Below are 15676 nucleotides of genomic sequence, written 5' to 3'. Positions count from 1 at the left end.
CAACTACTACTATTATTTCTACTACTATTACTGCTGCTATTATTGCTATCTCCACCATGAACAGCATTCTTCTCTTGGATTTGCTTCAGGCAGTTACTCCTCATCCTGGGTTTGCCTATGATTAACATACAGATAAACTAGGTACATATATACCTCTTGAGCCAGGGTGCTCAGTCGTGTCCGACTCTTTGCGACCTCATGGACTATAGCTTGCCAGGATCCTCTGTCCACAGAATGTTCCTGGCAAAAATACTGGAGCCAGTTGCCATTTCCTATTGTAGTGGATATTTCCGACTCAGGGATGAAACCCAAGTCTCTTGAGTCTTCTGCATTGGCAGGCAGGTTCTCTACCGCTGAGCCACTGGGGTCCTCTCATATGCTACATAATGAAAGACCATGGAGGATGGAGTAATATGCTTTTATGAATTTATTTTTAATAAAATTAATGCATATCAATTACAAAAAATGTCAAAAAATGATACAGAGTTTTACTGTAAAAAGTGAAGAATTTGAAGAAGTGGAAGTGACTGTCTTGTATTATTCTCCCCCAATCCCATTTCACATTTCAGGCTGTTTTTTCAGTCTGCTGCTCTCAAGGCTAGGTGTTTAAGGAATAGAGTATACCCATTTTGAATGTAAACTGTTCCATACTAGGTAAGTTTCTCCACAAGTAAGTTAGTAGGTAAGGGCCTTCAAATGCTCTGCTTTTGAAGACAAAACTACCTTAAATGTTGTCATTGACAGACAGATTTTGAGTGCCTGTTAGACACAGGACAGAGTATTATATATACTGACAAGTACAAATTTTCAGTTCTATTTTTTGCTAAGCTTCTTGCAGGCTGTTTTTCTCTTCTACCTTCATTGACCATTATAGCATCTCTCTTTTTATTTTTCATAGATTTTAAGATTATCTTACAATTCCAACTTTATAATTTATTTCCTCTGGAATGTGTTCCTGATTACATATATAAAGTCAACTTGACTACAGCATTCAAATGTACCTCAATTTTATTACAGGTTTCCTTAAAACAGTGATTTCCATCCATCCTAAATGTAGTGGCTGGAGATCTGAGAAACAAGTAGACAGGGATGTAAATGAGCCTGCCAAAGGTTATTCAGGGTTGAAGTGGAAATGCTACATTGAGATCAAATCTGATTGCTGATACTGGCAGGACTAAGGTTACAAGGCATGGGTCATAGATGAGTAAGGTATCAAGCATACATAAAACATGCTTTCTTTTAAAATTATAGCTTGAGCATTTCTCCATATAAATTGAAATGACTATATGATAATCATGGATATACCATTTACTACTGCTGTATGTTACAGTGCTTCTATGTTGTATTATGAATAATGGTTATGGAATACGTAAAATCTCTACATATTTGTGCTCATTTCATTAGAGTCCCTGAGGTAAAAGTTCAAGTCAAAGAATAAGAAAACTGTAACAGCTACATACTATACCGCCTAACTGCCAGACTCATAACAATTTAACTTACAGCATGGATGCTTTGAAATGACCCATCTTACTGATTTCTCCACCTCCCCGCTGACTCCTTACTCTTGGTTTGGTTAATATCCAAAATACACACAGAACTCATACAAATCAACAGCAAAACAAAAAGCAAACAACCTTTCCCCTGAAAAAACAATATGAATAAAAACGGGCAGAGAGGGAACTGAATAGAAGACATACAAATGGCAGATACATGAAAATGTGGTCAGTTTCACTAACCATCAGGGTCCATGGTACATAAAATTGTTCATGAAACAGGTACATGAAGATATTCAACATCACTAGTTATTTGAGAAATTAAAATTAAAGCCACAATGGGATATCTCTTCATAGCTATAATAGGGTGGAAATAACAACCTTGGCGTAGGATGTGGGAAAAAGAAAACCCTTTTGTATCATTGGTAGGAATGTATATTGGTACAGCTACTCTAAAACAATAGGGAAGTCCCTCAAAATTTTTAAAAAGAACTACCGTATGATTCAGAAATCCAAATTCTGAGTATATATTCAAAGGAAATTAGAATAGTATATCAAAAATATTATCTATATCCCTGTGTTCATTGCATACTTTGCTATTATTCACAATAGCCAAGATACAAAAATGACCTAAGTGTCTATCAGCCTAGATTGATAGGCAAATTGATAAAGAAGTTGTACATATATATATTATTATTGTTGTTGTTTAGTCCCTAAGTTGTGTCCAATTCTTTTGTGATTCCATGGACTATAGTTCACCAGGTTTCTCTGTCCATGGGATTTCCCAGGCAAGAATACTGGAATGGGTTACCATTTCCATCTCCAGGGGATCTTCCCAACTCAGGGATCAAACAGTGTCAAATATATACATATAAACACACACACACACACACACACACACACACACACACACACACACATATATACACACAAAGGAATATTATTCAAAGAACATGCTAACATTTGCCACAACATTAATAGACCATGAGGGCATCATGCTAAGTGGAAAAATTCAAAGAAAAAGACTGTATGGTATCACATATATGTGGATTTTTTTTTAAAAAAAAACCAAAGCTCATAGAAATAGAGACTAAAAGGGTAGTTACCAGGGGCTAGAGGGTGGAGAAAAAGGGAAGCTGTTGGTGAAAGGGTACAAATGTCCTATTATAAGATAAATGAGTTCTGAGGATCTAATGTACAGCATCGTGACTATAGTTAATAATACTGTATAATATACTTGCTAAGAAAATATATCTTAAATGCCCTTATCACACACAAAAAAATGGTATTTATGTGACATGCTGCAGTGTTACCTAATCTTATGGTAATAATCATTTTCAATACATAAATGTATCAAATCAACCCATTATATGTCAATTATATCACAATAAAACTAGGAAAAATATTTCTAATTTTCCTTTTGTGAATTGCTGGTCAGTATGGAAACCCTCATACAAACCTGAATAATTTATTTGATGTTTTATGTAAAAATTATCTCAACCCACTTTCACACTTATAACATTGCTTCCAGGGTATTTTTGCATTTTAATTTAGATTATGTTTTCTTTCATTTATAGAATAAAACTTATTTTATGAAGTCAAGTTAATGGCTATTTTCTTTATAGTATCCTTTATTTCCATTAAACAGTGTAATTGATCACAGGTAATAATGCAAGGTCATTTAAATAACTCTAAAATACTACTACTACTATCATCACCAGTACCAGCACCACCACTACCATTTTAGTTTGGAGTATACCAAATAAAAAAGTGAAAATCTGCAAAAACCCATAGGAGTAGGACCAGATTAGAATCTGAGCAGCCCCCACAGCAGGTCCAGATGTAAGTACAGTTTTGGACAGCATCCTGGGGATGTGAGGTGAACTGTGATTCCCAGCACAGGAAACGACTATGACAGTGACTCAAGAGAAGTATTTACTATTCTTAATTTTTGACTTGTTTTATAGGTTCTTTTGGATTTTTTAAAACTTTTTATTTCCCCCTGCCCCCGTTGTAGTTATTGATTTTATTGGCACTAAGAAATTCAATTAAGATTTTCAGCTTTTTTTTTTTTTTTCTTTTTCCTCAGTCACATTTTTTATTGTTGTCATAAACCTCTGCCTCTACATTGGGCATTTGCAGCTCTATGGAGTTTTACCTGTTTTTTTTTTTTTTTCTTTTCTCTTTTTTTAATTTTAAGTTTTTAAATCTATTATTGTTTCTTCTGCATTTATTCCTTTGTTTGCTTTTTCTACTGTTCTTTTCCCCTTGCAGTTAATCTTTAATGTATATAAATATTTTTTATCTACCTCTACTTAACTTTGCATATCTATTCTTTCATTCCTTTCTTTCTCTCCTTTGCTCTCAACATATTTCTTAGTTTTATTTTCACTGCTTTATTCCCCAATTGGCATCTTGCTTTAGTTTTGTTTTCCAGTTTGTGCTTTAATTAGTTTTTTCCTAGTATATATAAATTTTGGTTTCCTTTGTTTGCCAGGTCAATCTACTGTACTTAATTTTGTTGGACTGTTTTGATTTTGCTTATGGGTGTATATGTATGTGTGTATATTCAGTCATACTTTCTCTTGTTGTTATTAACCTCTGCCTCTACATTGGGCTTTTGCAGTTCTGTGGAGTTTTCCCTTTTTCCACTTTTTTTGTTTCTTTTTCCATTATTTCTCTTTTCTCTTTTTTAGAATTTTAATTTTTTAAACCTACCTTTTTTTACATTTATTCCTTCATTTCCTTTTCTATTGTTCTATTCCCCTTGCAATTAATCTTTAATGTATATCAACCTTCTTCATCTGCCTCTGTTTAACTTTGCATATCTATTCTTTTCTTTCTTTCCTTTCCTCTCAATATATTTGTTGACTCATTTGAAAAGACCCTGATGCTTGGAAAGATTGAAGGTGGGAGGACATGGGGATGACAGAGGATGAGATGGTTGGATGGCATCACCAGCTCGATGAACATGAGTTTGAGCAAGCTCCGGGAGGTGGTGATGGACAGGGAGGTCTGGCGTGCTGCAGTTCATGGGGTCACAAAGCGTTGGACACAACTGAGTGACTGAACTGAACTGACATTCCATTATTTTAATTATTATTTGCCTGATTTTGTAACTGCCATTTGTCTGGAGTTCATCTTTGGTTTCTAATTTTTGGAGATGTGTTTTTCTCTCCCTTAAGGCCATAACAAACCACTTATGGAATCTTCTTTCCTGACCAGAGATCAAACTCTGAGCCTTTGGAGTGGGAGCATTGACTCCAAGGCCCTAGACTCAGAGAACTAACAACAGGGAGTGTCAAACAGTGAGAGCTCACAAAAAAGAAACCACTCGAGTACAAGACCTGGCATCACCCAACCTCCAGTAGCACCCTGTGCAGGATGCCTCATCTAAACAACAAACAAAAATACAAACCCAATCACCAGCAGATAGGATTATCACCTCACTCAGCCTTGCCCATCAGAGGAAAAACAAACAAACAAACAAAAACTCAGCACAAATCTCACCTATATGAAGCTCACACAAACCACTGGACTGACTTTGTGTGTGTGAAGTTGCTCAGTTGTGTCCAACTCTTTGCGACCCCATGGACTGTAAACCACCAGGTTCCTCTGTCCATGGGATTCTCCAGGCAAGAATACTAGAGTGGGTTGCCATTTCCTTCTCCAGGGATCTTCCCAACCCAGGGATCGAACCCGGGTCTCCCACATTGCAGGCAGACGCTTTATCCTCTGAGCCACCAGGGAAGCCCCGGACCAAACTTAGGAGGGCAGAAACCAAAAGGAAGATAGAATCCAACCTTATTCAAGGAAAGAATTAAACTTTTTTGAAGCCTGGGAAAAGGAGACCTCAAACAAAATAACTTAATAAAATTTAAAAAAAAATAAAAAGAAAATACTGCATGAAGAAAGGAACAAACTAGAAACACAGAAGTCCAAATAAATGAAGAGGAAATAGGCAAACTACCTGAAAAATAGGCGAAGGTGGGATGTTTCAAGAGAACAGCATCAAAACATGTATATTATCTAGGGTGAAACAGATCACCAGCCCAGGTTGGTTGGATGCATGAGACAAGTGCTCGGACCTGGTACACTGGGAAGACCCAGAGGGATCGGGTGGAGAGGGAGGTGGGAGGGGGGACCGGTATGGGGAATACATGTAAGTCCATGGCTAATTCATTTCAATGTATGACAAAAACCACTGCAATGTTGTAAAGTAATTAGCCTCCAACTAATAAAAATAAATGGAAAAAAATAAAATAAAAAAATAAAAAAATAATAATTCAGAATAATGATAGTAAAGATGATAACAAATCCTTGAAAACAAAATGGAGAAAATGAAAGAATCAATTAACAAAGACCTAGAAGAATTAAAGAATAAGTATACAGAGACAAACAACAAAATTATTGAAATTAAAAATACTCTAGAAGGAATCAATAGCAGACTATCTGAAGCAGAAGAACAAATCAGTGAGCTGGAAGATAAAATGGTGGAAATAAATTCTGAAGAGCAGAATAAAGTAAAAAGAATGAAAACAGCTGAGGACAGTCTTAAAGACCTCTGGGACCATATCAAAAGCACCAACATTCAAATTACAGGGGCCCCAGAAGAAGAAGAGAAAAACAAAGGGTACGAGAAAATTTTTGAAGAGATATAGTTGAAAATTTCCCCAGCATGGAAAAGGAAATAGCCAATCAAGTCCAAGAGGTACAAAGAGTCCAGTAATAGGATAAACCCAAGGAGAAACAAGCCAAGACACAAACTAATCAAACTAACAAAGACTAAACACAAAGAAAGAATATTAAAAGCAGCAAGAGAGAAGCAACAAGTAGCATACAAGGGAAACCCCATATACTTAACAGCTGATCTTTCAGCAGAAACTCTGCAGGCCAGAAGGGAATGGCAGGATATATTTAAAGTATTGAAAGGGAGAAATCTACAACCAAGATTACTGTACCCAGCAAGGGTCTCATTCAAAATTGATGGAGAAATAAATAACTTTGAAAACAAGCAAAAGTTAACAGAACTCAGAACCACCAAACCAGCTTTACATCAAATGTTAAAGGGACTGACATAGTCAAGAAATACAAGAGAAGAAAAAAGATCTACAAAGTCAACCCCAAACAATTAGAAAATGACAATAGGAACATATATATTAATAATTCCTTTAAATGTAAATGGATTAAATGCTCTAGCCAAAATACACAGACTGGCTGAATGGATAAAAAAACAAGACCCATATATATGCTGTCTACAAGAAACCCACTTCAGACCTTAAGACACATATAGACTGAAAGTGAGAGGATGGAAAAATACATTCCATGCAAATGGGAAGCAAAAGAAAGCTAGAATAACAATCTTTATAATAGAAAAAATAGACCTTAAAATAAAAAAGTTTACAAGATATAAGAAAGGACACTACATAATGATCAAGGAATCAATCCAAGAGGAAGACATAACAATTGCAAATATCTATGCACCCAACATAGGAGCACCTCAATATATAAGACAAACACTAACAGACATAAAAGGAGAAATTGATAGTAACACAATAATAGTAGTAAACTTTAACACCCCACTCACACCAATGGACAGATCATCAAAACAGAAAAATTAATAAGGAAACACAAATCTTACATGATACATTAGATGAGATGGATCTCACTGACATCTTCAGGACATTCCACCCAAATGCAGAAGAATATACCTTCTTCTGAAGTGTACATAGAACATTCTCCAGGATAGACCCCATCTTGGGTCACAAACCAAACCTCACTAAATTCAAGAAAATTGAAATTGTATCAAGCATCTTCTCTGTCCACAATGCTATGAGACTAGATATCAATTACAAGAAAAAAAGTGTAAGAAACACAAACACATGGAGATTAAACAACATGTTTCTAAATAACCAACAGCTAACTGAAGAAATCAAAAGATTTCTAGAAACAAATGACAATGAAAACATGACAACTCAAAATCTATGGGATGCAGCAAAAGTAGTTCTGCAAGGGAAGTTTATAGCAATACAATCCTACCACAAGAAACAAGAAAAACATTGAATAGACAAACTAACTTTACAGGAAGGAAAAAACTCCAAACTTAGTACAAGGAAAGAAATAATAAAGATCTGAGCAGAAATAAGTGAAAAAGAAATGAAAGGAACAATAGTAAAGATGAATAAAACTAAAACCTGGTTCTTTGAAAAGATAAGCAAAATCGACAAACCTTTAGCCAGGCTCATCAAGAAAAAAAGAGAGAAGAATCAAATCAACAAAATTAGAAATGAAAAAGGAGAGGTTACAACAGACAATGCAGAAATACAAAGGATTATAAGAGACTATTGCGAACTGGAAGCTGTGACAAAAAAAAAAATCTCCCAAAAAACAAAAGCCCAGGACCAGATGGCTTCACAGGAGAATTCTATCAATCATTTAGAGAAGAACTAATGCCTATACTTCTAAAACTCTTTCAAAAAAATTCAGAGGAAGGAACAATTCCAAACATACTCTATGAGGCCACCATCACCTGGTTTTGGTTTTGGCCACCAAAACCAGACAAAGACAACACACAAAAAGAAAACTACAGGTCAATATCACTGATGAACATAGATGCAAAAATCCTCAACAAAAGCTTAGCAAACAGAATTCAGCAACACATCAAAAAGCTCATACACTATGATCAAGTTGGGTTTATTCCAGGGATGAAAGGATTCTTCAATATACAGGAATCAATCAATGTGATACACCATATTAACAAATTGAAAGATAAAAATCATATGATCATCTCAATAGATGCAGAAAAAGCCTCTGATAAAATTCAGCACCTATTTACTATTAAAACTCTTAAAAACATTGGCATAGAAGTAATCTACCTCAACATAGTAAAGGCCATATATGATAAGCCTATGGCAAACTTTATTCTCAATAGTGGAAAACTGAAAGCATTCCCCCTAAGATTAGGAATAAGACAAGGCTGTCCACTTACACCACTATTCTTCAACATAGTTGTGGAAGTTCCAGCTACAACAATCAGAGAAGAAAAAGAAATAAAAGGAATCCAGATTGGAAAAGAAGTAAAGCTCTCACTGTTTGTAAATGGCATGATACTGTACATAGAAAACCCTAAAGATAGTACCAGAAAATTACTGGAGCTAATCAGTGAATTTAGCAAAGTTTCAGGACACAAAATCAATACACAGAAATCACTTGCATTTCTATATGCTAACAATGAAAAATCAGAAAGAGAAATTAGGGTATCAATCCCATTCACCACTGACACAAAATGAATTAAATATCTAGGAATAAGCTTATCTAAGGAGACAAAAGAACAGTACACAGAGAATTATAAGACACTAATGAAAGATATCAAAGATGACATAAACAGATGGAGAGATACTCCATGTTCTTGGGTAGGAAGAATCAATATTGTGAAAATGACTATAGTACTAAATGCAACCTACAGATTTAATGCAATCCCTATCAAATTGCCAACAAAGGTCTGTCTAATCAAACCTATGGTTTTTCCAGTAGTCATGTATGGATGCGAGAGTTGGACGGTGAAGAAAGCTGAGCGCTGAAGAATTGATGCTTTTTAACTGTGGTGTTGGAGAAGACTCTTGAGAGTCCCTTGGATTGCAAGAAGATCCAACCAGTCAATCCTAAAGGAGATCAGTCCTGGGTGTTCGTTGGAAGGACTGATGCTGAAGCTGAAACTCCAATACTTTGGTCACCTGATGCCAAGAGTTGACTCACTGGAAAAGACCCTAATACTGGGAAGGATTAGGGGTAGGTGGAGAAGGGGATGACAGAGGATGAGATGGCTGGATGGCATCACCACCTCGATGGACATGGGTTTGGGTAGACTCTGGGAGTTGGTGAAAGATAGGGAGGTCTGGCATGCTGCGATTCATGGGGTTGCAAAGAGTCGGACACGACTGAGTGACTGAACTGAACTGAACTATCAATTACCAATGGCATTTTTCACAGAATTAGAACAAAAAATTTCACAATTCATATGGAAACACAAAAGATCCTGAATAGCCAAAGCAGCCTTGAAAAAGAAGAATGGAGCTGGAGGAATCAACCTTTCTGACTTCAGGTTATACTACCAAGCTACAGTCATCAAGACAGTATGGCACTGGCACAAAAACAGACATATAGACCAGTGGGACAAGATTGAAAGCCCAGAAATAAACCCAGATGCAAGAATATACAATGGGGCAAAGACAGCCTCTTCAATAAATGGTGCTGGGAAAACTGGATAGCTACATGTAGAAGAATGAAATTAGAACAGTTCCTAACACCATACGCAAAGACAAACTGAAAATGGATTAAAAACCTAAATGTATGACCAGAAACTATAAAACTCTTAGAGGAAAACATAGGTAGAACACTCGATGACATAAATCAAAGCAAAATCCTCTATGACCCACCTCCTAGAGTAATGGAAATAAAAACAAAAGTAAACAGGTGGGACCTGATTAAACTTAAAATCTTTTACAGCAAAGGAAACTACAAGCAACGTGAAAAGACAACCCTCAGAATGAGAGAAAATAATAGCGACTGAAACAACTGACAAAGGATTAATTTCCAAAATATACAAGAGGTTCATACAATTCAACCCCAAAAAACAAACAATCCAATCAAAAAGTGGGAAAAAGACTTACACAGACATTTCTCCAAAGAAGACATACATACAGATGGCTAACAAACAAATAAAAAGATGCTCAACATTGCTCATTATTAGAGAAATGCAAATCAAAACTACAATGAGATATCACGTCATGCCAGTCAGAATGGCCCTCATCAAAAAGGCTACGAACAATAAATGCTGAAAGGGATGTGGATAAAAGGGAACACTCTTGCACTGTTGGGATTGTAAATTGATACAGCCGTTGTAGAAGACAGTATGGAGATTCCTTAAAAAACTAGGAATAAAACCACCATATGACCCAGCAACCCCACTTCTAGCCATATACCCTGAGGAAACCAAAATTTAAAAAGACACATGTATCCCATTGTTCATTGCAGCACAATTTACAATAGCTAGAACATGGAAGTAACCTAGATGCCCATCGACAGATGAATGGATAAAGAAGTTGTGTATATACACAATGGAATATTACTCAGTCATAAAAAGGAACACATTTGAGTCCATTCTAATGAGATGGATGAACCTAGAACCTATTATACAGAGTGAAGTGAGTCAGAAAGAGAAAGATAAATACCATATTCTAGCACATATATATGGAATCTAGAAAAATGGTACTGAATAATTTATTTACAGGGCAGCAATGGAGAAACAGACATAGAAAATAGACTTATGGACATGGGGACAGGGGATGAGAGGGTGAAATATATGGAAAGAGTAACATGATAACTTACATTACCATATGTAAAATAGATAGCCAACAGGAATTTGCTGTATGTCTCAGGAAACTCAAGGGCCCTGTATCAACCTAGAAGGGTGGGATGGGGAGGAAGATAGGAGGGAGTTGCAAAAGGGAGGAGATATATGAATCCCTATGGCTGATTCATGCTGAGGTTTGACAGAAAACACCAAAATTCTGTAAAGCAATTATCTTTCAATAAAAAATTTAATTAATTTTTAAAAATCTGAAAATCATTCTCCCTCCTCATCCAAACTCAAAGCAGAGATAACTGCCAGCAGTCTGACATTTATTCTTCAAAGCTTTTCTTTTATGTAAATTTGCAATATCCTTTGCCTTCATCCTTCTCATCCTATCAGCTGCTGAGCTCAGTAGATGCAACTTTCCAAATATATTTTAAATTCTCCCATTTCTTTTTGTTTTGCTTTCTGGTCCAAGTCATCATCCTCTCTTGTAATAGCCTTATAAGTCATCTCCCAACTTCCACTCTATCTTACCAACCATCCATTAAGGTCAGAGTGGCCCACAGTTATCATTTAAAAATGTACTTTCCTTTAAAGGCATCTTTTGATTTTCTATTACAATAAGGTTAAAATATACATCTTTAACCAGCTTAAAATGCCCTCCTGGGATTGGCTGCTGCCTGTTTCACCAGTCTCCAGAATTGCCTCTTTTCTGCTTCAGTTCAGTTCAGTCGCTCAGTCGTGTCCAACTCTTTGCGACCCGATGAATTGCAGCATGCCGGGCCTCCTTGTCCGTCACCAACTCCTGGAGTTTACTCAAACTCATATCCATCGAGTTGGTGATGTCATCCAGCCATCTCATCCTCTGTTGTCCCCTTCTCCTCCTGCCCCCAATCCCTTCCAGCATCAGGGTCTTTTCCAATGAGTCAACTCTTTGCACGAGGTGGCCAAAGTACTAGAGTTTCAGCTTCAGCATCAGTCCTTCCAATGAATACCCAGGACTGATCTCCTTTAGGATGGACTGGTTGGATCTCCTTGCAGTCCAAGGGACTCTCAAGAGTCTTCTCCAACACCACAGTTCAAGAGCATCAATTCTTCAGTGACCAGCTTTCTTCACAGTCCAACTCTCACATCCATACATGACCACCGGGAAAACCATAGCCTTGACTAGATAGAGTTTGTTGGCGGAGTAATGTCTCTGCTTTTTAATATGATATCTGGGTTGGTCATAACTTTCCTTCCAAGGAGTAAGCGTCTTTTAATTTCATGGCTGTAATCACCATCTGCAGTGATTTTGGAGCCCCCCAAAATAAAGTCTGACACTGTTCCCACTGTTTCCCCATCTATTTCCCTTGAAGTGATGGGACCAGATGCCATGATCTTAGTTTTCTGAATGTTGAGCTTAAAGCGAACTTTTTCACTCTCCTCTTTCACTTCCATCAAGAGGCTTTTTAGTTCCTCTTCACTTTCTGCCATAAGGGTGGTGTCATCTGCATATCTGAGGTTATTGATATTTCTCCTGGCAATCTTGATTCCAGCTTGTGCTTCTTCCAGCCCAGCGTTTCTCATGATTTACTCTGCATATAAGTTAAATAAGCAGGGTGACAATATGCAGCCTCAACATACTCCTTTTCCTATTTGGAACCTCTCTGTTGTTCCATGTCCAGTTCTAACTGTTGCTTCTTGACCTGCACACAGGTTTCTCAAGAGGCAGGTCAGGTACCTCCCATCTCTTCAAGAATTTTCCACAGTTTGTTGTGATCCACACAGTCAAAGGCTTTGACATAGTCAATAAAGCCGAAATAGATGTTTTTCTGGAACTCTCTTGCTTTTTCCATGATCCAACAGATGTTGGCAATTTGATCTCAGGTTCCTCTGCCTTTTCTAAATCCAGCTTGAACATCTGGAAGTTCACACTTCATGTATTGCTGAAGCCTGGCTTGGAGAATTTTGAGCATTACTTTACTAGCATGTGAGATGAGTGCAATTGTGTGGTAGTTTGAGCATTCTTTGGCATTGGCTTTCTTTGGGATTGGAATGAAAACATACCTTGTCCATTCCTGTGGCCACTGCTGAGTTTTCCAAATTTGTTGGCATATGGAGTGCGGCACTTGCACAGCATCATCTTTCAGGATTTGAAATAGCTCAACTGGAATTCCATCACATCCACTAACTTTGTTCATAGTGATGCTTCCTAAGGCCCACTTGACTTCACATTCCAGATGTTTGGCTCTAGGTGAGTGATCACACCATCGTGATTATCTGGGTCATGACGATCTTTTTTGTACAATTCTTCTGTGTATTCTTGCCACTTCTTAATATCTTCTGCTTCTGTTAGGTCCATACCATTTCCATCCTTTATTGAGCCTATCTTTGCATGAAATATTCCCTTGGTATCTCTAATTTTCTTGAAGAGATCTCTAGTCTTTTCCATTCTGTTATTTTTCTCTATTTCTTTGCATTGATCACTGAAGAATTTCTTATCGCTCCTTGCTATTCTTTGGAACTCTGCATTCAAATGGGTATCTTTCCTTTTCTCATTTGCTTTTCCCTTCTCTTCTTTTCACAGCTATTTGTAAAGCCTCCTCAGACAGCCATTTTGCTTTTTCGTATTTCTTTTCCATGGGGATGGTCTCAATCCCTGTCTCCTGTACAATGTCACGAACCTCGGTCCATAGTTCATCAGGCACTCTGCCTATCAGATCTAGTCCCTTAAATCTATTTCTCACTATATAATCATAAGGGATTTGATTTAGGTCATACCTGAATGGTCTAGTGGTTTTCCCTACTTTTTTCAATTTAAGTCTGAATTTGACAATAAAGAGTTCATGATCTGAGCCACAGTCAGCTCCCGGCCTTGTTTTTGCTGACTGTATAGAGCTTCTCCATCTTTGGCTGCAAAGAATATAATGAATATGATTTCGGTGTTGACCATCTGGTGATGTCCATGTGTAGAGTCTTCTCTTGTGTTGTTGGAAGAGGGTGTTTGCTATGACCAGTGCATTCTTTTGCAAACTTACTAGCCTTTGCCCTCCTTCATTCTATACTCCAAGACAAACCATTCAATATCACAGTAATCCAAGCCTATGTTCCAACCAATAACGCTGAAGAAGCTGAAGTTGAACGGTTGCATGAAGACCTACAAGACCTTTTAGAACTAACACCCAAAATGATGTTTTTCTGCTTAGCAACACTGTTTTTATTTTTCAGGTCCCTGAAGCTGTTTTTCGACTCAAGCCACATACTGTTTTCCCTCCTTGGGATGCCCTTGCCTTTCTACTCTCTTTGCTTGGCTAACTCCTACTCATTCTTCATGTTAAATATCACTTTTTCTGATTTTTCTTCCATCAATTTCCACAATCTAAATAGTATTTCTCTTTTCACACTTTTGTTTTTTTCATATAATATTGACACCAAGTATTAATACTCATTTGTGTACATTTTTACTTAATATTCACCTCTGCCAGTAAGCCATAAGCTCCATAAGAGAGCATGCTCTGTCCTAGTCATTTATTGGAAGGGAAATAATTATTCAGGAAAAAATACCAGGTAAACTTCTGAAGTGCTGAAAACTTCTCATATCTTGATTTGGGTGGTGGTTACATGAGTGTATATATTTATTTTTACATGTGGAAAAACATACAAATTTGTACAAACTTTAAGATCTCTGAAGTTTATCATATACACATATGCTACTCTTAATATTTTATACTATTCAATTTAAAAGTTTAGTAAATTAAATAAAAGATACACAATTAAAAATTTTACAGTAAATATCAGATTGCTCTTCAAAAGCTATAACAATTTAAATTTCCACCAGTATTATGAAGGTACTCCTTTATCCCATGCCCTCATCAATAAACTCCCTACCAATATGCCAAGCAAAAGATAGTATCTCATTGATGTTTAAATTTGCTTCCTTGATTATTAGTAAAGTTGGACATTTTTAATCCATCTTGGATTTAGTTTAATGCATAATAAAAGAATTCATTTATTTTTCTGCTCCTGTTGTCCCAGAACCATTTATTGAGTAATTTTTCCCTTCCTCTTTGATTTGTTATGTCATTAGTCTCCATCACAACTTTGTGATGTCACTGGCCTTTATAATATAATAAATTCTTGTATGGAGTAGAATCTGAGATATCTATTCTCCTCTGTTCATTTCCCTCTTTATTGTTATACTAGTGCCATGCTGATTAACTTAATAACATAACTTAAAAAGAGTCATTGTCATTAATCTTCTTTTTCAAATGTATAAAGGATCCTGATACTCTAAATGATGTCTAAAATGGTTCTGTCAAGTCAAAAAATACACACTAAGATTTTGATTTGAAATTCATCTTAGGTAGGGTTCCTTGGGGATGTAGACATTAAGATGAGATTTGTTTGTAGGTGGCTGTAAAATGCCTGTAAGAATAAAGCTATGAGAGAGTGAAGGCCGAAGAGGAGAAGTCCACCTATGATGTAATTGCATCAGAGGCGAGAATTGACCCCATCAGAGGCTACAGAGCTAGGGTGATTCTTCCACTGACCAGAACTGAAAGAAAGGGGTTACCTCAACCAGTCAACAGACACAGCTGAGGGAGGTCTAGCATGCAAGGCCAAGGCCATTCTTAGGGAAGGACTCAGCTATGAGTTGTGAGTAGTCAACCTTCAACCTCTGGAAATAAGTGCTGATCCTGAATGCGGACACGGGTGGTATGCCACAGTGTTCACTACACAATTTTTACAATATTGCTTCATTTCTCAGGAAAATGGTTAGCTTTCTGTTTTATTCAATAATCTTATGCCTTAAATAACTTTTTGAGGCTAAATATACAAAAGAAGA

The sequence above is a fragment of the Odocoileus virginianus genome, chromosome 7, assembly GCF_023699985.2.
Source record: "Odocoileus virginianus isolate 20LAN1187 ecotype Illinois chromosome 7, Ovbor_1.2, whole genome shotgun sequence".
Lineage (NCBI taxonomy): Eukaryota > Metazoa > Chordata > Mammalia > Artiodactyla > Cervidae > Odocoileus > Odocoileus virginianus.
The sequence above is the reverse complement of the archived record's forward strand: the minus strand, read 5'-3'. Positions refer to the sequence as shown.